This window comes from Rhodnius prolixus, unplaced genomic scaffold (genome assembly GCF_049639745.1).
Source record: "Rhodnius prolixus isolate KJV_2025 unplaced genomic scaffold, Rpr scaffold_7, whole genome shotgun sequence".
NCBI lineage: Eukaryota > Metazoa > Arthropoda > Insecta > Hemiptera > Reduviidae > Rhodnius > Rhodnius prolixus.
In genome coordinates, this window is record NW_027411582.1 from 34193891 (window position 1) to 34214920 (window position 21030).

The following is a 21030-nucleotide window of genomic DNA, read 5'->3' on the forward strand; positions in this document are numbered from 1 at the left end:
TTTTAGGATATGCATGGATTTTTCTTTGTCTGGTAATTGCTTTTAACGTACTGTAAATTCCTGATTACCCACCTACTTCTCGAAGAATAGTAATTAATGGAAATAGGAATCTATTAAGATGATCTATTGGCTATAGATTTTAATAGAATAAGCTTTTTTTTTCTAAATTAACAATAGTTGTGGTTTTGTTTGTTTAGATAATAAAACTACTTTAATTCACCTTTAAACAGAAAAGGCAAATTGCTTCCTGAAAAGAAAATACCTTACTTTGAAGACCGTCAGTACTACTTCGAGACTTCCAGATGAAAAAAAGGATGCTGACATCGCAAGATTTCTTGAAATTGGGATAATTGTAACACAAGGTAGATATAATAGGAAAGAATAGATAAATTCATCATTATTATGTTAATAATGCTTCTTTACCCTCGCTCTATATGGCGTGGAGAAAAAATAAAATTAAGACATATAGTATTTCGGAACTGAAATTTTAAGGTTTAGTTCTTCGGTTAATACGTAAATAAGTTATGAAAAATCAATATAGGCACACTCTGTTAGCTTTATATTTTTTTAACTCTTGCTTATTGGGATGTTAAATCGGCAGTCTTAATTTATCAAAATTTCCAGCACAGAAGTAAGATCTTTTAGGTGGCAGTAGGTTTGAGGCTTTTAGTCATTCAATTAAGACTCCATAATCTTCTTGTATCAGGAAAACTATAAAACTGAACAATATGTCTTAAAAAATATTAACTAAACAACAATTAAATTTTAACAAGAAAGGCCAAAAGTATTTTACGGTAAGCTTTATAATAATTTTGCTTTTGCCTTGTATCAAAAATGCTTCAAAGTGTTTTTAAGTTAATCGTTCATTTGGTCCCGTTTTCAAGAAAAGTGCAATGTAATTATCTGCAATTATCAGTTAAAATGGCAAGTTACGTAGAACCTAGCTTGTTAATAAATTCGAATTAAAGTGAAGTATCTACACAATGCGATACAGTGTTGAGTATTTATATAATAGACTTCAAAAATAAATCGAATCAAAGACCTAATGTACAAAACACCTTTTTTTTACTATAGTTAGATTGGCTTAACTCAGAACTTAAATACAAAAATCTCAAGATTATCATTTAGGTAGGTCCCCAAATAGAATTCAAAATAAAGTTTCAAGTCTACATTTAAAACATGAAAGAAATTTTATTAATAAAATATACCAGAATAATTATATAAAAATTAAACAAATTCTTGAACATTTTCTTTTCGCATTGTTTTCCAAATCTTCAAAAATTTAGTTATTATTTTTTAATTTTTTGAAAAAAAAATTATTTTAGAATTTTTCTAAAAACGGACTCAGTGCTTTTTTCTTTAAATAGGAACTAATTAATATTTTAATTCAAAACACCATTTATTTTGTACTATACAGGATCCTGATTTTAGTAACAAAGAAATCCGACAGATAGCATAGGTGTTCAGTTTTAGTTTTCGGTAATGGCCGACGTGTGTTTCTAAGTTAAATATTTGAATTTATATTTGTGGTTCTTGAAACTATATCAAGCGAAAATACCTACAAAAACTACCAAAGGATCGTTTGTCATAACCGAACATTAGAAATGTAAAAGTTTTTTCTTCTAAGATAGGACAAACTTTTAACTGTAAAGTTGAAACAAACTTTACACTATCATCAGCTTCAGGTAAGTTGTATTTCTGGATATTATAAAATTCAAACATACAATATATTCAAATAACATTAAAAAAAAGTAGTCTAATACAATGTTTGTATATAATTCTTTCACCTGCCTTCGAATTTTCATAGTTATCATATTTGATGATAACACACAAAATAAAATTGCTTTCTTAACTCATTAAATGTTTACTTATGAAGTACATTAAGAAAAAAAGGTATATAGTATATGAATTTAATTATTGGTACGCTGTGTGTCTAGCAACCCGATCTATTTGGGCAGCACCCTTTGTTTTGCAAATATTTGCATTAAAATGTTTCTCTCTCTCAAACTAACAATTTCCATTTAAAATATTCTGGTTTAAACTTTGCGAAAAGATGCATTTAGAAGATTTTATAACTTTAATAAATACATTATTTCTTACAACCTGAGTTTACACTTTAAGAAATATAATGTGCAGCCTTGGCTCAAAGAATATTTGAGAAAGTTAAATTACATTTCGGTTAAAAAATAAATTTGTATGACTAAAAGAAGAGATTGGGAGTCAGCCTAACCAAAAGATACAGAGTGAGTATTAGATTCTGAATTTAATGGTGATTATTAGATTGAATTGTGAGCGAATGAAATTATTATTGCAGTTTTTTATTGAGATGGTAACACAATTCAGCTTTATAAAGATCTACAGCCTAGTTCATTATATTATGGAGAAAATGGATGTGCAACATCTTTCAACATGGAACAGAATATTTTGGAAAGCTTAAGATATACCTAGGGTGTTGCTTGATTTCGAACTTTTATGCGATGACTAGTAATGATTTCGAAGTAATTTTATAAAAAGATTGATTAAAATGTTTCCATTAAAGTATTTTTCTTTCTGTTTTTCTTTACTGAAGTGATTTTACCTCTTTTCGTCAATGCTTCAAGTGTGTTTCTCTTTTGTCTGTGCTCTACACATTGTTATTACAACTCTTACTGTGCTATGTTTTCAGTTAAAGTAAATTAAGTGTGTTGAGTCAAAATATTGCTTATAAATCTATTAGTGTTCAAACCAAACTTGGTGTTTTTAAAACTGTGATACATTATTTTAAATGTTTGTGGACATGTTTTTACAGATTTGTTTCTTATTGGCATGTAGGGTTTGTAATTAATTCTGTATTAGTCTTTAAGATTTATAATTTTGTATATATATATATATTAAGGCCAATAATCTTGTTTAATACCAATTATAAGTTACTGAAATTTTATTCTTGTTCAAACCATTGGGGCTTGGTAATTTTAGTCTCTAAAAAATCCAACAGATGGTGCAGGTGTGCATTTTGGCCTTAAGTGTAATGGCTAATGAATTCTAATCTTCTATTTTATTTCTTGATTATAATTCATTTTTAATTTAAATATAGATTTAATTACTGCTATTCCTAATTTAATATTTTTTTTCATCATTGGTTAAATTTAATTTAACTTTAAAAAGGTTTTAGTGTTGAAGTTGGTAGAATTGACTATTTGCTCTCCCTGACTCCGTTAACTGTAAATGCAGATAAGTAGTTGAACATACTTCTACCCATTACGTTTATGAGCGTCAGTTTGTAAAGTGTTCAAATAATACTATTACTCTGTGGTCTTAATTAGATTTCTCGTATGGAAATAGTTTCCATCGAGTAAAAATTGTTTGTAAAAAAAATGCGAAACACGAAATGTCCAAAGTTTGTTGGGAATGTGTAGTGGACGAATTGTGTGTGAACTTGTGGAGGAAATATGCAAAAGAATTAGGACTTCAAGTTGAGGTAAAAATAATTGTTTTTAATGATTTATGTTGTTTATTTGTTTAATAATATTTGAAGTAATACTTGTTTCATTTTCTTTTGCCAAATTATTCTTATAAAAGATAATTTATTTATGTTAAGGAGATCGACTCTTTATAGACAAGGTCCCTAATGTTTAACCTCTCACGTCCTAGTTTTTTAAAGTTTTTTTTATATGTTAATGTTAGTTTATGAACAATGAATACCGGTAAAATGTTTATTCAATCTAGAGAAATATTTTGTAGTTGATTCAAGCAAAATTATGTTGATTTTCATAGAGTTTTTGATACTGTTATACGTTACATGAGTTTCAACATGTTTTAACCGTTGTTTTCAAATAATTAAGTTTTAAAGAACTGATTTTTCTTAGATACGTGACCTTATAATATAAATTAAAAGTCACAGAGGTACGTGCCAGTGATAAATAATTGCTAAATCAAAAACAATTTAGGTTGGAAATTAAGGATTCTAAACGTTAATAAGTAATTAAGGAAGTGTGTGATAATTAGTATGTTATCAAATCTAAAGTTCTCTGAATAGTACCAGTAATTTTGAAAATTTGTTTTAGTTTTATAACATTCCGTCTAAAAAAAAACAATATTTCAAGTAAAGTTTTTATATTTCTGCTTAGATTTTCCAAGATAATTAGCAAATTTTTGAGAGTTGATTTGAATTTTAGTGTGGTATTTTTTAGAATTGTTAATTCTTGCAATTATTGGCTATTTATTACAAGCATGACAGTTTTGGATCAAATTTATCCCGTGTCCAGTTTCAGTTGTCTTGCGGTTTACTTATTATATTATTATTTTTAGACAATTATTGTTTAGTGAATTATTTCCTCATATGCCCTGCTACTCGGGGAGAAAACTGGCCATTTTTAGATAGTATTATAATCACGAGAGCCAATAAGTTGGCTTAATTAAATGCTACTTCATTTCGTTTTATTGATTCTGCTCGTTTTAAAGAAAGGAACAGTTTTTCGTAGGCAGATTCTTAGGTTGTATCTGTGAGGATGATTTTAGCAAAATGTCAGCATAATATGTGCTGATTTATGAGTTGGCACTGATAAGCTGTGCCTTTTATGGAGCCCTGTTAGGCAATTTGATGAGCTTTACATGACTAGGTTGCATAAGATACAGAAAGCCTAGTGTATTGGTCTTCATTTTTATTTGAACAGTTGCAATAATGACGAAGTTTTGAAATTGAATTTTCAATCAACTCTCTGTTTTTCCTATAAAAGTCTGGAATCTATAGGTGTAGATGCTATTTTAACTTTGGTTAAGTTCTGCTCTCAGGCACTATGCCTGGGCTTACTATCCTAAACTTTTTGTACTTCTTGTGAATGAAATCTCCTATTTCTGCTACGTGTTCTTATCTCGTTCTTGTGATATGGTATCTTTCATTCTCAAAATGCCACAGAGCATGTCATAACCTAACGATCATCAGAAAATAAAACAGTATGATCAGCAGTTTTTGTCTTAGCAAAAAAAAAATCCTAGGAAGTGCTTGCTAATAATCTGAACCTGTTAATTAGTTTCTACCTAGAACAAAGATCTCCTTGGTTCTATTTTTTGAATAGTTACGACATTTTACTCCTCTTACAGTATTTGACATACAATTTTTAAATTGTATACCAGTAATCGCAGTTGTGATTGCCTCATATCCCTTGATTCAGGGACATGCGATGAATCAATGATTGGATTCACTGTTTTATACCTCTCAGCAACATTGATTCTCATTATCCTGCACATTCAAGTGAATAAATTGGACTGGGAAAACCATACTAAAGACTCCTGTTCTTTGATGATTAAGAAAAAGTTGGCTTTGAAAGCTGTCATTGCTTCTAGTGCAGCCTGGCGATCTGAATTGATAATATTTATTGGACTTTGCTGCAGTTCGTGTGCTGTAATCTCATTCTAGATATTCCGCTGTATTTTATTGGATAGCTCTATCAAACATTTTTTTAAACTTTCGGTACCATCTCTTCCTAGGAGTTAAAGAAAACTGAACATTTGTAAATACTTTTGAATTCCATGAATATTGTGGGCAAATTTTATTGTAAAAAATCTTAGGTTGATACTTCCAAGCGGGTTCAGTTAGCCTATAAATTGCCTATATTTATTAAAAATAATGGTATTTAATATTTTAAAGTAATAAATATTATTTCTCCTCTGTGGTTTGCCTAGTTTATACATATTATAATGCGCATAAAATTTTCAAGTTATTCCTGTGGTTGACATATGAAACTTTTGTTGTAGGTTTCTCAAATAACCACAGAAACTCAGATTCATATTTTATTACATACAATTATATGACATATATAGAACACAATTTTTTATTTTTATGTTTACCCCTGCGTAATAACCTTCTAGTTTTTCGTTCTATTAATCTATTTTAATTAATTTATTTTTTATTGTAGCATAAAATGCGGGTCTTTAAATTGCTTAGTTGTTATTGTTGTTTATTTCGTGTTTTTTTATATTTCACATTAATTCTTTTTAAAGGTAGATCATTCCTGAAAAATATCTTCTTTCAAATCAATATAGATGGTTAAATCAGTAGATTTTTATAGAAGAAAACAGTTCCTATGCTTCAAGGTCTGGAGAGAAGCCTTATAAAACTGAATGGTTGGTCGGTCTTTCCCATAGCTCGTAGAATACTGCCTACAATTCATGCTCCTAAACATGGGGGCGTGTTAGAGGTATGACTTTAGGATTTTCCTCGGCTATCTTACTTCCTTAAAAAAACAAAAAATGCATTTCAGTTATTGTTTCACTGCGACTTGTTTTAAGAGCGTGCCAAAGTGCAGGCGCAGTTTTTATTTCTCTTTTCGCCATTTTATCATGACTTCACTCATTTACAAAGCTTATAATTTTTATGTTTTATAGTTTTTCCCAAACTATGATTCATCCTTATTTGATTTGAGTTTAGTTTAAGAAAGCGAAATGGGTGATGGTTGTTTGATTAAGATAATTGTTTTTTTTTAATTTCACTCATTCTTTGTAAAAAAAAAGGAAAATCATTGTAAAAATCATGCTGATTTTTTTTTATTTATTTACACCGGAAGTAACCACTTATTTGCACCTTCTATAATTACGTGGACTTGGTTTCTAGAAATTGGTTTTATCTTGGGCGTCTCTCTCTCTCCATATAGGCGTTTCCCTTTGAATTCTTTTCAATATTTTTAATAATTTTAGACGAAATAGTATTTAATTTCACCAGGTTGAACACAATTTTGAAAATATCCACACCCATATCTTTCGATTGGAATAATAAATTTTGAATTTTAACTAGGAGTTAAAACTTCAGCTCCATTTCATACTTAAGAGTTGACAAAACCTGAATGTCTGCCATTTTTATTTTTTGAAACCACAATGATTCTAAATAAGGCTATAACAGTTCGTTCTCTAGTTGCTATGGCGACCATTTGTGAGTTCTGTTGTTCTGTTCTGTCTATCATAAAGACTAAACAATTGGAGAGTTTTTTGTGGACAGTTTTGAAAAAGAATTTTTCATCTTTTCTTTAAAGTAGTTTCAACGGTATTTTTTTTTTTTAAACTTGGCATTCTTATTTTACACATGTAGATCTACAAAATTTGCATTTTTCTATTACAATTGGGTTAAGAGCACTTTAATTTTCGTGCTAGCCTTTTATTTTTAGTAGAATTGAAGGTTCTAACCTCCTGGATAATATAAGAATCAAAAACGTCCATTCTACTGAAAGTGCTTTTTATTTTTTTGGACCCTGATGAAGAAGGGTATCAATGCTATCCGAAACGTTGAGTTTTTTAATACAAAAGTTTGAAAAAATAAAAAATCTTTCTTCTACTTACAAGAGATTTGACCAATTACGAACCAGATTTACCACTTCTTTCGTTTTAAAAAGGGAAAACTGCTCAGAATGTTCGGAAAACTGAAGAGAAAGCAGCTTAACCGCATATTGAAAATTTAGATACTCTGTTTAGAAAATGGGAAAGCTGTCTAGATTGCGTTTTAAAGAGTGTGTAATCAATACTTGTAAATGTTTTCTTGTTTTTCCTAGTTTTTCTGCTTAGTATTATAAACAAGTAAAACTTTTACATTTTTACACTCATTACACTCTGCTCGCTAAGACTTTTTAAGTAGTAAAAAAACAATTATTATTTAATTGATAACCGGATGTAGTTGTAAAGGAAATAACATTTCCGTGTTCTATTAAGAAAAGGTGTTTCTTGCAGCTGGCAACAGCGCATTCTCGTTTCTTTAATTCCGTTTTTTATGTAAGTACAACTTTTAATTCCTGCGCTGTTGGTGTTTTAAAATGTGGGTTTTTCAGTGAGTTTTTCTTTTCTTTTATATTTGCTGCTTGACTTTTCTCCCCTCTGACTTTACCTGTTGCGCATGCGTCTCTATTTAGTGCAGTTTCTTGCACCTTTACTGGGAAACAGCAACCTTATGCACAGCTAGTTGGTGTGTGAATTTAAGCTGATGTGAAAAATTGGTTCAGGTTCTTAATTCTGTTTTTTTAATAATGTACTAACGTTTCTTAAAGGTTATCTTCTGGTTTTTAATTTAGCTTTATGGTTCAACCAAATGCATCCCTCTCTAAACGTTCTACACATTCCTGTTATCACCCAAATCGCCAAAAATACCTGATTTCAGGTTAACTCCACTTCAATCTGCAATCACACACAGAGCAAATCCTCAAGCTCAAAATTTTTCTTCTAAACTAAATTCTTTCAGGTAATCCAACAAGACGTCATAAAAGACAGTGGCTTGATCCGTGATCTTCCCTCTAGTGAAGAGAGTGGACTAATATATCATATCTCTTTTTTTCCTATTTATTAGATTTTAATGAATTCTTAACCGAATTGTAGAGAAATCTTAGCTCTACAACTGATATAAATTGGAATGTTTTAAGTTATAATAGATTTTTTTTTGGCATTGGCTTCCGCCATTCAACCAGCATCGTCTAGGTGCTTATCACTAGAATATCACTCACTCTCCATTCTTACTTATAAATACACTCGCTTCACACATTCATCTCTGTACTATATACAACTATTTACATACAAACTTACAACTAATGGATGGATCAGTACTCTATATTCCTGCCATCCTTACAGCTTAACCGAAATTAAAATCACGTTATCCTTCTCTAATTATTTTCCTGCATTCTTTCTAATCGGCTATAACTTCATATTTCATGGCTAGCTCTGCTACAGATTTAAGCACGTATATGTTGGTGGAGAATATTATGTCTCCATTGCGAAATGGTGTATCTAAAATACCTGTATATGTCGTCAAACATTCGTTTTTTTTCTACTACATAACGTGGACATATCATTATTATATGATTGAAATCCTCCTCCTCATTGCAATCTAGCCAAGAGGAGAGGACCTTTTGTTGATCCTGTGAAGGTACGATCCGCACACAGCGAGCGGTTATAATAGTTGATGAGATATTGAGGGTTAAATTTTGGCGGGATTTTACATTACTTCAAACTTCAAACCATTATATCTCTTTTCGTATTTATCAGATTTTAATGAATTCTTTACCAAATTGTAGAGTAAAGTTCAATGTTTTGGAGTGTTTCCACTGACTGGGTGAACTTCTCCATTCGTTTGCTTCATTTGTTACTCTGTTATCATTGTTACTTATTATTATGTCGCCAACGCGCTGATTGTAGCACAAATAAACTGGAGAGAGAGAGGAGAGAGAGAGAGAAAGAAGGAAGTTTCAATGTAAAGGTGACAGTACCAAAGACTTGAATAACTATATTGGAATAACAAATATAATGTTTGCCCTTTAAAAATAATGTCGGCTCATTTATAAAGATCGTTTTAAAATTTACATCTGTTTATTTCTTAAAGATGGCCAATTAAATAAAATTGTTTAGTCGGTTACGTAATTTCTTTAATTTGGCATTCATTCTACCATTTAGGGTGCCATTCATTGATGTTCTACACGTCTACAAGAAAACAACATTTAAATGGGTGATTACGTGATCTTATGTCATTTTTTTTGTGGGACTTTTAAAACAATGAGTTATAAATATGCCGCAGGGAAATGATTATTTTAAAGTAGATGGTAACCGGCTAGACGAAAGGTTCTTAAACGTAATTTATTGTAACATGATTAGGGCCGATATACTGTTCTTCGACTAGGCATACGCCATCTATTCAGATGCTGTTCTGTTTTATTTTAACTTATTTCTTATATTTTCGGCGACACGGTAGTCGAGCGGTTAGAGGCCGAGACCTGTACAGCTAATATGTATTGTGGTACTGGGTTCGATTCCCCCGATCTTAGGCCTTGGATTTTATTTAATGGTTAATAAAAAAGGATTTACAGTAAAGTATGTTTGCTAGTCGCCTCCGTCCATGACACCTAATTTGGTAATTGGATGTATTGAAAAAATAGGCAATTACCAGGCTTGTCCATGGGACATATTTTTCTGTCCCATCCCATCCCATCCCATGGCAATTTATGCCTGTCTCATCCCATCCCACGGGATTCCCATTATAATATTAAATTGAGAAAACCTAGACAGAGCCTTTAAAAAATCTAGAAAAACCTGAATTATTTTTTAGACTCGAAATCCTTCTCATAGCACCATGCAGTTTACATAGATGATGAATGAATTCTATTTTGTTGCACTTACGCAACTGCAAATTTCAGCCTAAGTTTCTTTTACAATATCAAGTATCGACTACCATGGGAAATACAAATTTGTGCTATCCCATCCAATGGGACGTTTCCCATGGGATTCCCATGGGAATAACATTCCTATGAACAACACTGGCAATTACTTTACTTAATCTGGCTTAAATACTGTTCAGTTTTATTTTATCCTGTTTCTTAAATCCAGGTTTCTATTTGGTTATCTGAGGAAGGCCATGGCAAAATCAGGAGCCATTGAATACTTTTGAGATTTTGGTTGGAATTGCCATAGAAGTTGCTTTATTTTAATTTTGGGACTTTCGACTAGATTTATGTTCGTCCATGCATTCCAATATTAGTCGCCACCAATCCCTTAAATAAGTAACACCCTTTTTTTTTTTTATGTATCCTACAAATTTGGGAGAGATGCTCAGGTTTTTGGAACCCTTAACTTCAAAAATATAAAAAAAGAAGTGATGGTTTTTAACTCGCTAAAACTAATAAGATAAAATAAACTTACAAATCAATATTTTTATAAATAAAAGGTTTATTTATTAACTTTATATTTGCCTAGTTGTCGTGTAAATAAATCGTTTGCCGATTGTGCTGTTTTTTTTAAAAAATAAACATTTGCAGTATTTTCTTTATACGAGGGTCGTTTGAAAAGTCCGTGCAAAGTCAGAGAGATAGCACCACTGGCGCGTATCGAGATTATGTTTAGTTAGTAGCATCTCTTGGAAGAACACACACCAAGTTTCAGCCAGATCGGTCTATTTCTTTGTGTTTGGCATTCGTTTGAATCGAGGAAGTCGAGTGATTTTCAAAAAATGGACGAAAAAGAATTTCGTGTGTTGATTAAACACTACTTTATGAAAGGCAAAACGCCTCAGGAGACTAAAGAGAAGCTTGATAAACATTATGGTGACTCTGCACCTTCGATTAGAACAGTTTATAAGTGGTTTCAAAATTTCCGGAGTGGCCATATGGGCACAAGTGACGCTGAACGTTCTGGACGGTTACTACTCCAGAAATCATTGATAAAATCCATGATAAGGTGATGGATGACAGAAGAGTGAAGGTGCGTGAGATTGCTAGTGCTGTGGACATCTCGAATGAACGGGTACATAATATTTTGCATCAACATTTGGACATGACAAAGCTATCCGCAAGATGGGTGCCGCGATTGCTCACGCTTGAACTAAAAACGAAATCGTGTGAAGTGTTGCAATGACGGTTTGCAGCTGTTCCAGAAGAATCCGCAGGACTTTAAGCGTCGTTTCGTCACTGTGGATGAAACATGGATACATCACTACACTCTTGAGACCAAAGAACAATCTAAACAATGGGTTACCAAGGGGGATTCAGCTCCAAAAAAAGGCGAAGACCGTTCCTTCGGCCGGAAAGATTATGGTGACTGTCTTTTGGGATTCGCAAGGAATAATCCTCATTGACTATCTGGAAAAGGGTAAAACTATTACAGGTGCATATTATTCATCGTTATTGGACCGTTTGAAAACCGAGCTGCAAGAAAAAACGCCCACGATTGGCCCACAAAAAAAAGTCCTTTTCCATCACGACAACGCACCAGCTCACACCTCAGCAGTTGTGGTCGCAAAATTAATGGAAATAGGGTTCCAACTCGTTTCACATCCTCCCCTATTCTCCAAACTTGGCTCCCTCGGACTACTATTTGTTCCCCAATATGAAGAAATGGCTGGCGGGAAAAAGATTTTATTCAAACAAGGAGGTGATTGCAGAAACGAATGGCTATTTTTCAGACTTGGACAAATCCTATTATTCGGAAGGGATCAACAAACTAGAGCAGCGTTGGACGAAGTGTATAAGCCTAAAAGGAGACTATGTTGAAAAATAAAAAAAGGTTTACCCCAAAAAATTAAGTAGTTTTTATTTTTGCACGGACTTTTCAAACGACCCTCGTATAGAATGCACATAAAACGTTTTTGATAACGAAATTATCCGAACGCAATCGGGAACAGTTTAGGTAGTTGGCCGACAGAGTGTACAAAATTTCCCCAATAGGTGACCTTGGGATGTTTTATTTTTATTTTTTGCCTAGTGTTTTCTCTTCTGTCATACGGCTAACATACGTGCTAACAGACACCAAAAGCATTTTTGTATTGGTTTTATGCTGACAAACCATTTTAATTTTTTTGTTTTCTGTTTTATATAATATTTAATTATAAACATTTGACTACTCAAATTACATTTATTGCTTTTTTTTTTAATTGTTATTTGTATAAAAAATAATTTATTACTAACTTTAATTTATATGGAATTCATTTATTTTTGATTGAACTCCTAATTTATTTTTTTTGTGGTTTTCATTTAATTGATTAAATTTAGGAGGTAATTTTTGCTTTGTATTTTTTATTTCCTGTTTTGACTGTTGACTTTTTAAACCACAAAAAACAAAATTTAAACAATTCAGAGATCAATATTTTGTTACGTATAGGTCTGTTTTTTTTTTATTTTTTTTTTTGTTCAATTAAAATAAATAAATTAGAGACAATAGTTTATTGTTTCTAATTTTTCGAAATCTTTTACGACAAAATCTTATCTGTACACTCACATGACTTCCGGCAAAGTCGTAGAAAGATTCAAATTTAGGCTTAATATATACAGTCGACTCTCGATAATTCGAAACTCGATAATTCTAATTTTTCGATAATTCGAACTCTACAGCTGCTAATTCGGTAAATCGAAAAAATTCAGTGTATTTAGATACGCTCGATATATCGAAATCCTTTTCTTAACAAGAGGGGGAGAGAAGGCTCTATAATTCGAACGAGGCCACCTTCCCCTCTTTATAATTCGAATTTTCCCTAGTAATGTTTACTTCTCATTTTCCGCTTATTGTTCATTTCCTGCGTAATGTTTCCCTCCTTTACAGCCCAGTTTTACTTTCCAAATTCTCTTTCTTAGTTTGTCACGATGGGGAAGTACGTCTCCCTTACTGTGTCCCACAAAAAGAAAACAGTATCGTGGCCGTGAAAAGTGGTTCGAAAAGAAAAGATATCGCCAAAACTTTCAATATTCCACCATCAACGCTTTCTACAATTCTAAGTCACTGACTAAGTCAAGCCACTTTGTAACAAAAAACTGTTCTTCATTTTTTTAATTAGGTACATACATACATGTTATTATTTATTGAAATGTTAATACACATGTAATTTTTTTGTTCTTTTTTGTCGTTTTCATTATTTTTACTTTTTTACTTGAGGCTACATATGTCTAAAACTTAGGTAAGCTCATACGTATTTTCAATATACGTAATATACGTACGTATCTACATACATATATACATAATAATAACTCTTAATAATTCGATTTTTCCTTGTAGTCCCTTGGATTTCGATTTATCGAGAGTCGACTGTATTTTTTGTTTCATCAGCTGTTTTGTAATTTGAAAGATTATTCCTATAACCTCTTTTAAATGATTAGTTCAGTACAACCTGGATTAACCGGGCTGACCTCCGGCTATACCCACCCTGGAAAACTGAAATACCCGGTTATACCGAATGCACAGTATTACATATTAATACATTACTGTTTCGTCCCAGAGATCGACTCCTATCTAAGACGGCAATCCTTTTTTTAATTTATTTTATTTTTTATTGAAATCCCATGATCTTTTGTAAGACAGTGGTAAATCCCAAGAAATTCAGTACTAATTGCACCATATTTTGGGTTTTTACTTACATACGACAAACATAATAATCCTTCAAGAAAATCAGGTATAAAAGAGTTACTGTTACGCCTACAATTATGTTACATCGGAAGACAAAAAATTTTCGTATATCGCCACCGAAAATTAACTTTTGTCTTGGGCGCCGATCAAGGTGTTCTTATGATGACTCAACATGATCCCGGTTAATCCGAATCCCGGTTAATCGAGGTTGTACTGTATTTAACTTTTATCTATTGCATTCAATAACTAAAAGGGAGTGAATTGCCTCATTGGTTAGCATTTACTGGATTCCTATTACGAAAAACTAGCTGATGACATTTAGGTTAGGTTAGGTTAGGATAGGATAGGATAGGTTAGGTTAGGTTAGGTTAGGTTAGGTTAGGTTAGGTTAGGTTAGGTTAGGTTAGGTTAGGTTAGGATAGGATAGGATAGGATAGGATAGGTTAGGTTAGGTTAGGTTAGGTTAGGATAGGATAGGATAGGATAGGATAGGATAGGATAGGTTAGGTTAGGTAAGGTTAGGTAAGGTAAGATTTTTCTCTAACTTAGAGCTTTCTTACAGCTCCACTTTCCAGCGATGGACGGTGTTATCTTTCTGTAACAAGAGAGGTATCTCCCTCTCTCTCTCTCTCTCTGATGTTGACGCGCCCTTAAATTGAAAATAATAATTACTTAAATGTTGACCATGAACAACTTATTCTTACTTGCACCCCAAGAAACTACGTAGTATAACTACGTATATTTGAAAAATCGGGCGTGCACAAAATGTGACCTTGCTGGGTATTACATAGTTCTCTGTTGAATGCCGTGACGAATTTTTATTTTTGTAAAAAAAGAAAAGTTAAAAATTATACTTAAAAAAACAAAAAAACACTTTGAAGCCCCTAACTTAACTAGGGGGGAACGGGTGTACAACATCTCGTCGGCAGTACTAATGGCGGAGCTTTACAAAGACTTGCTATGTCAGGTAAATAATAATATAGGTGTCAAAAAATCGGCCAAAATTACTCGTCAAAGATGTGAGTGGAACTACGTCTACGTGCTTTTTTACCTCCTCCTTGGTTTCATTTCGGTTTCAGGGTGGGGCCTGCCTTAAAAGGGTGGGGGATCGGTATTTTCTAAAATCTAGAAGGAGAATAATCATTTTTTATTATTCATGTTTTTTAACCTTCAATGGCGATCAATTAAGTTCTCTTTGAAGAAAATTTAGCGTGATTGAAAATAGTTTTTCTTACTATACAGTCACTTGAGGGAAGACTACCTACCCTCTATTCATTCTCAAAACTGCCCCCCAAAAAACGACTCATTTTAGAAGCGATTTTCAATAAAATCTCAATAATGAAACGTACACTCAATTAGGGTGGTATTTCCGGTTTAGGTACTTTGATGCGCTAACTTACAATCAGACCCTCTCTGGTGGAAGTACTTGGAAATATAAGGTTTCACCTTAAAAGGGAAATGAAGATTAATGAAAGATGTTGATGATTACATGAAACCGGAAGGTTGTAAGCTAACGCCCTTTATCCTGATTACATCCGGTGCTAGTATTTCCGGAATAACGTAGTGAATTAATAAGTTTTTTTAAAAAAAGGAAAAGGTTTCTTTACAGAAAAGTGCCGGCGATAAATGTGGAAGTGCCTTCTAGCGTAAATAATAAGTAGGTAAAAAAGACAATGAGACCTTGATCTATGTTAAAGTTAAAGCTACCACCACACATACTGACCTCTACGGACAGACAGGCAGACAGATAAACAGACCACCTGCTGTACACTTTTAGCTACTACAGGTATTGCCACCGGAATGGGCAATACCACTCGCTCGAGTTTTTCATCATCATCTTCACAAAAACTACTTCAAAAAATTTCGGAAAACTTTTTTTTTTTTCGAACCAATTTTTAAGTTTTTTTTTTTTTTTTTTAAAAAAATCATGGTTCAATTTAGAGGGAAGCCTACCCATCACTTTTGCTTCCAAATTTTCCTGTGAAAAATTGATTCAAATGAAAAGCGAACAAATTCGATTCGAGTAAAATGATATTAATAATATTAGGATGGCGAACCTTTTTTTGTGAGACGTGGGTCAAATTTTGTTCATTTTTTTTTCTAGTACTAGCTCTTGGGTCACTAATGATGCCCATTTGCACAAGAGTTAGGTTTAGAAAATTTTAAACTGAATATTTTCAAAACTAAATATCTTTAAAATTCAGTTGGCTTAACTGGGTAAAACGGGACGAAACACAAGTGGCTATGGAAGTCTCTTTTTACAAACGTAACCTGAACAAAACCTGAACAAAAGTGAGTTTTATCTGAAGAAAAATCTAAATATGGTTACTTGTGCTTTGGGTTGTCGATTTTTTCGAACAAACAATATATGAGTAAAATTATACATTTTATTTGATATTTTGTAAACACTTTTGCTTTATTTCAAATACTACAAAAGCATTTTATCGTCATTTGCGTTTTAGAACTGAAATGATCACACTAAAGGTTATAGATAACTTTTGTGTCAATATGCGTGATTGAAAAAAAATCAGAATAGAATATAAATTAACCTCAACAATTAGAAAATCTAAATCAACCCGCGTAAACAAACAAATGGTTGCCTAGCAATTGTGTGGGTCAGTGAAAAAGCTTGCGCGGGTCATAGGTTCGCCATCACTGGTATTAGTATTAGAAATGGACGTTTTTTCACATCTATCGTTCTTTGTTAAATCATCTTCTCATTTCCTGGTTGTATGAAATCCTCCTTTTAAATGAAAAGAGAGAAAAATACCACTTTCTAAAATTCACTTCTCTTTTTTGGTTGGAGGGGGGAACTATTGAGCTGGAAAACGTGTATTTCCGGTGAAAAAATTTTGAAAACATCGCCAATACTTCCTTTTTTCTCTTTTAGAAAGAGAAAATAATAAATAATTTAAATTTAATCAGTTTTAATATTAAATTTTCTTTAATATGGAATTTAATATCTGTCCCGTATTTAATATTTGAAATCTGGATTTAACAGTAAGAGCCATTTATGGATTAATGTTCCCTCTATTTTAAATTCTATTATTAGTTTCACTTATCATCCAATCTTGTATTCCTTTTTTCTGATGCTAATTTATTCCTTTTCATCTCCTTCTAAAAATAGAATAAAATAAATTTAATAAGAGGGAACGAGTTTTTTATTAAATGGCGAGACAAGTTGTATTTTATTTATTTATTTTTTTTGGGGGGAAAAAAATCGGCGCCACCAATCGAATCCAAAGAGATTCTTGATTATATATATTATATCTAGCTCTCCAAAGAGATCAACAGGTCTCTGGAATTTATTAGTTTATTTAAATAAAATAAATATAAAATATAAAAATATAATAAATATTAATCTTTTACTGTCCATTAATTTGCTTCCAGTTCATTTTTCCGTTTTTTTTTTATCTCTCGCTAGAGAAAGTCCTGCGTTCATTCTAAGTGATCACCGGAAGTAACTGTTTTTGAGGATCCTGGAGGCTGGAAGGAGTTTTTTTTTTGGAATTGGGCTTTGTGTACGTAACTTACGGACCAGAAGTATAGGTTTTCGCCGAGGATTCCCAACCCTTATATTGTAAAATTTGTCGTAAAATCACTGATATTCCTTAATATCCTTCTTTCCTTCCTGTTCGGCGCTACAGTCTTAAATGGACCAGGGCCTTCTCAATCAAGGCTCTCTCCACTGAGCTCTATTCAAGAGCCTTCAGTCTTCTTACATCCATTTTCCTCAAATCCCCTCCTCGACGTCATCAAGCCATCTCCAGGGTTAGGGAACTCTACTCTTCTCCTTCTCCTCTTCGGCGCTACAGTCCTAAAAGCCTACCAGCGCCTTCTCAATCAATGCTGCTCTCCACTGAGCTCCAGTCAAGAGCCTTCAGTCTTCGCACACCCATTTTCCACAAATCTCCATTCTTGGCCTACCTCTTATTCTGACGCCTCTGGGGCCTTCCATATAAAAGGCGTTTAGAGATGCGGTTATCCACCCATCCTTTCCACATGCCCTAACCCAGGGGTCGGCAACCCGTGGCTCTTTTACCCAAAAAAGGGTGGCTCTTCAGCCTGCCCAAAATAAATTGTATATTTTAATTTTATTGAAACGAATGAAAATTCCGTTTATTAAAGGTATTTTTTCAAAAATAATTTTAAATGTGAAAGGTTCGAAATTGAATAGAATTATACAATATCAAAATAAAGTACTGGATTTATATTGTAAGACTGCCGCCTTTTCATTCGTCAAGTTATTATTTATTTGTTTATTTACTTTGCAACTTGTAAAAATAATATATAAAACATTTAAATGTTATTGAATATCATAAAATAATAATTTGTGAATATAAAACAAATGATCTACTGAGGTTCTTACACCACCATCCTTGCGGCTCTTAGTAAGATTTATTAAAATTATTTAAGGAGAAATGGCTCTCTACTTAAAATAGGTGGCCGACCCCTGTCCTAACCAACTTAATCTTCCTTTTGTTTAATACATTGAACGATGTCTGCTTCTCCGTAGAGAGTTTGCAGAGTTCTAAGTTGGTGCGGATTCTCCATCTTCCTCCCACGTTTACAGGACCCATATTTCTTCCTCAATACTTAATCTTTCCCACACTCTCAAGGCTGTCTTGCTCTCTCTTGGGTCCTGAACCCAGCATTCGCTTCCATAAAGCTGCTACCGGTCTTATCAGGATCTTATATATGTGAGAAGCTTCGTTTTTCTAGAAAGGTATCTGAAACATAATATTCTCTTTAATGCGAACAGGCACCATCTCCCTGTCGCAACACTCCTTAATAGTAAAGTAATCGCCTATTTTTTCAGGCGGAGCTTAACGTCCAACTACCAACTTAGGTGTCGTGGATGGAGGCGTCTAGCAAACGTACTTTACTATTTCTCATTTAACCATTAAATAAAATCCAAGGCTTAAGATCAGGAATCGAACCCACTAAACCAACAATACATCTTAGCTTTGCGGGTCTAGCCTATAAACGCCTAACATACTTTACTAATAAATTTCTCATATTAACCAGTAAATAAAATCTAAAGCCTAGACCAGGGGAATCGAACCCACTAAACCAACAATGCATCTTAGCATTGCGGGTCTAGACTATAAACGCCTAACATACTTTACTAATAAATTTCTCATATTAACCATTAAATAAAATCTAAAGCCTAGACCAGGGGAATCGAACCCACTAAACCAACAATACATCTTAGCATTGCGGGTCTCGCCAACACTCCTGTTCGATAACTAAGATAATCAAAAATTCTTGTAACACCTTTATTACCTTACAATCCTCTTGTGTGTGAGACAGCTTTCAAGCCTAATCTATATCCAAAACACTACTTAGATGACTTGAAGCGGCCAATGGAATCGGTTGATCATTTCTCACGAATATGGAAATAGTACCACTGTGGGTTCCTTTTTCAAATATTATCAACAAATAGTCGTATGAATGTACACAGAAGATTTTTTTCTTCTTCCATTTTTATATTCGTATCCTAGAAATCAATGTTACACGTAATTTGTTGGCGTGACATCCTGACATTGTGAAAAGTAGTAATGGCTCTCCGTAGTTGGGGTTATATTTATATACAGTGCTTCATTCGATACACTAAAAATGATAGTTGCACGCATGCGCCTCAAAAACTTTCATTTTTTGCTCGTCCATCTTAATTAAATGCATTAATGGCTGTTTTGTTGAACTATTATTAAAAGAATTATCTAAACTACATATTACTTTCACCTTCTCACTTTCAGCAACACAAGCCCTGGGCGGTGGGAAATTAGAAATCTTAGTAATTATTGTTGGGGGATTGGTCAGTTATTAGTGTGTGTTTGCGTGGGGGGGGGGGGAATAGTTTTCCTCTGAATATTGACGTAAGTGTGAGTGTTAAATATTTTGGGGCTGCTTTGTTTTTCTCTTTCCGATTTCTCTTCGTACAAGTGAGGAATGTACCGCGTCGGTGACGTGAGGTTTAACCCGAAATATCCGGTTTTCCGATTTCGTGAGGCCCCCCTCCATAAAAAAAAAGGGTTGCAGAATATGGTCTGTGAATTTCAGAAAGTTCTAGACTTAATATTTCGTCTGGATACCTCTATGGTATACTTGACAGTGCCTTTATGATAAAAAGTCCCTCAACCGGAAGTTTCAGAATATTTTTTCTCTCTCTCAATTGTTTAAAGATTTAAAGATGCCTACATTTTCAGGCGAGCTTTACGTTCAGCTGCCAAACGAATTTCACAGTCCTTCACAAGTTTTTTATTCTCACACAGTCTCACTTTTATTAATTTGGCATTTACCTGTTTTTTTGTAGCAACCTAATTTAGGTATAGTCCTTTTTTTACTTTTAGGCATCGCGTTAACTGAAGTTAACAGACGTTATCGACTACTTAAAAGACTACTAGACCAACGTTCAAAACTTTCACTTAAATAACAAACGACTGATTTACAATTCTATACGTACTACCCGTCTGCACGTACTGGTATTGAACTGTGGGGGTTCAACGAAACGCTCCAATCTTCAACGAATTCAATCTCTTCAGCCTGAAATTCTCCGCACTACCGGTAATGGCTCCATTTTACGTCTCAAATCTAACTATCCACACATACTTGGAAATTCCGTTTGTAGGTCCAGGTTGTCTCGAACTCGTTACAAATGTTTTCATCATAACTTCATCACTCTCATTCCAATCCTCTTGTCCGCCATTTACCGTCTCATCACCATCCAGATCATCCTCCCAGACGATTAAAATCAGCCTGTGGCCTCGCGATTTTCTCTCTTCTGAGGAGAGTAGCTAATCCTGGGAAACGACTTAGGGAGTGTTATCTCTGGGTAGCTTCTCCCCTCAATTAGTTAGTTTGATGTCAGCTATTGTCATTGTTACTTATAACGTGTCTAGCGCTGGTGTAACTTTACAAATAAATTAAAAAAAAAAAAAAAAAAAAAAGCATCGCGTTGTACATCTTTGCACTGATTTTTGATGCGAGAGCAATGGATAATAATCTCAGACGACGCGAGAGAATATTGTTTTCCTTTGCAAAACTTTATTCGTCAGTTTTAGTTAGCGGCTTCCGGTAAAAAGTTTGTGTAATTTCTGGGTTTCATCACCAAACTTTGGTACATTCCATTAAAATAGACTTTTACCATTCGTTAGAATTATGGAACACAAATAATTCTTTATGTACAAACAATCTAAAGAA

General features: G+C 33.2%; 1 protein-coding gene across 8 annotated transcripts in view; it reads left to right on the forward strand.

Moving 5' to 3' along the window:
- The first annotated feature begins 210 nt into the window (after positions 1-210).
- The window catches only part of RhoGAP19D (Rho GTPase activating protein at 19D), a 270087-nt gene continuing 249267 nt past the window's right edge, over positions 211-21030 (forward strand). For 4 of the 8 annotated variants that reach the window (XM_074115156.1, XM_074115155.1, XM_074115157.1 and 1 more), the window contains exon 1: positions 3209-3457. The gene's annotated coding sequence lies outside the window, so the exon portion shown is untranslated. Of the gene's footprint in view, positions 363-3204; positions 3458-21030 lie in introns of those variants that run through there. The other 4 variants (XM_074115153.1, XM_074115158.1, XM_074115154.1 and 1 more) reach the window with 3 other exon arrangements.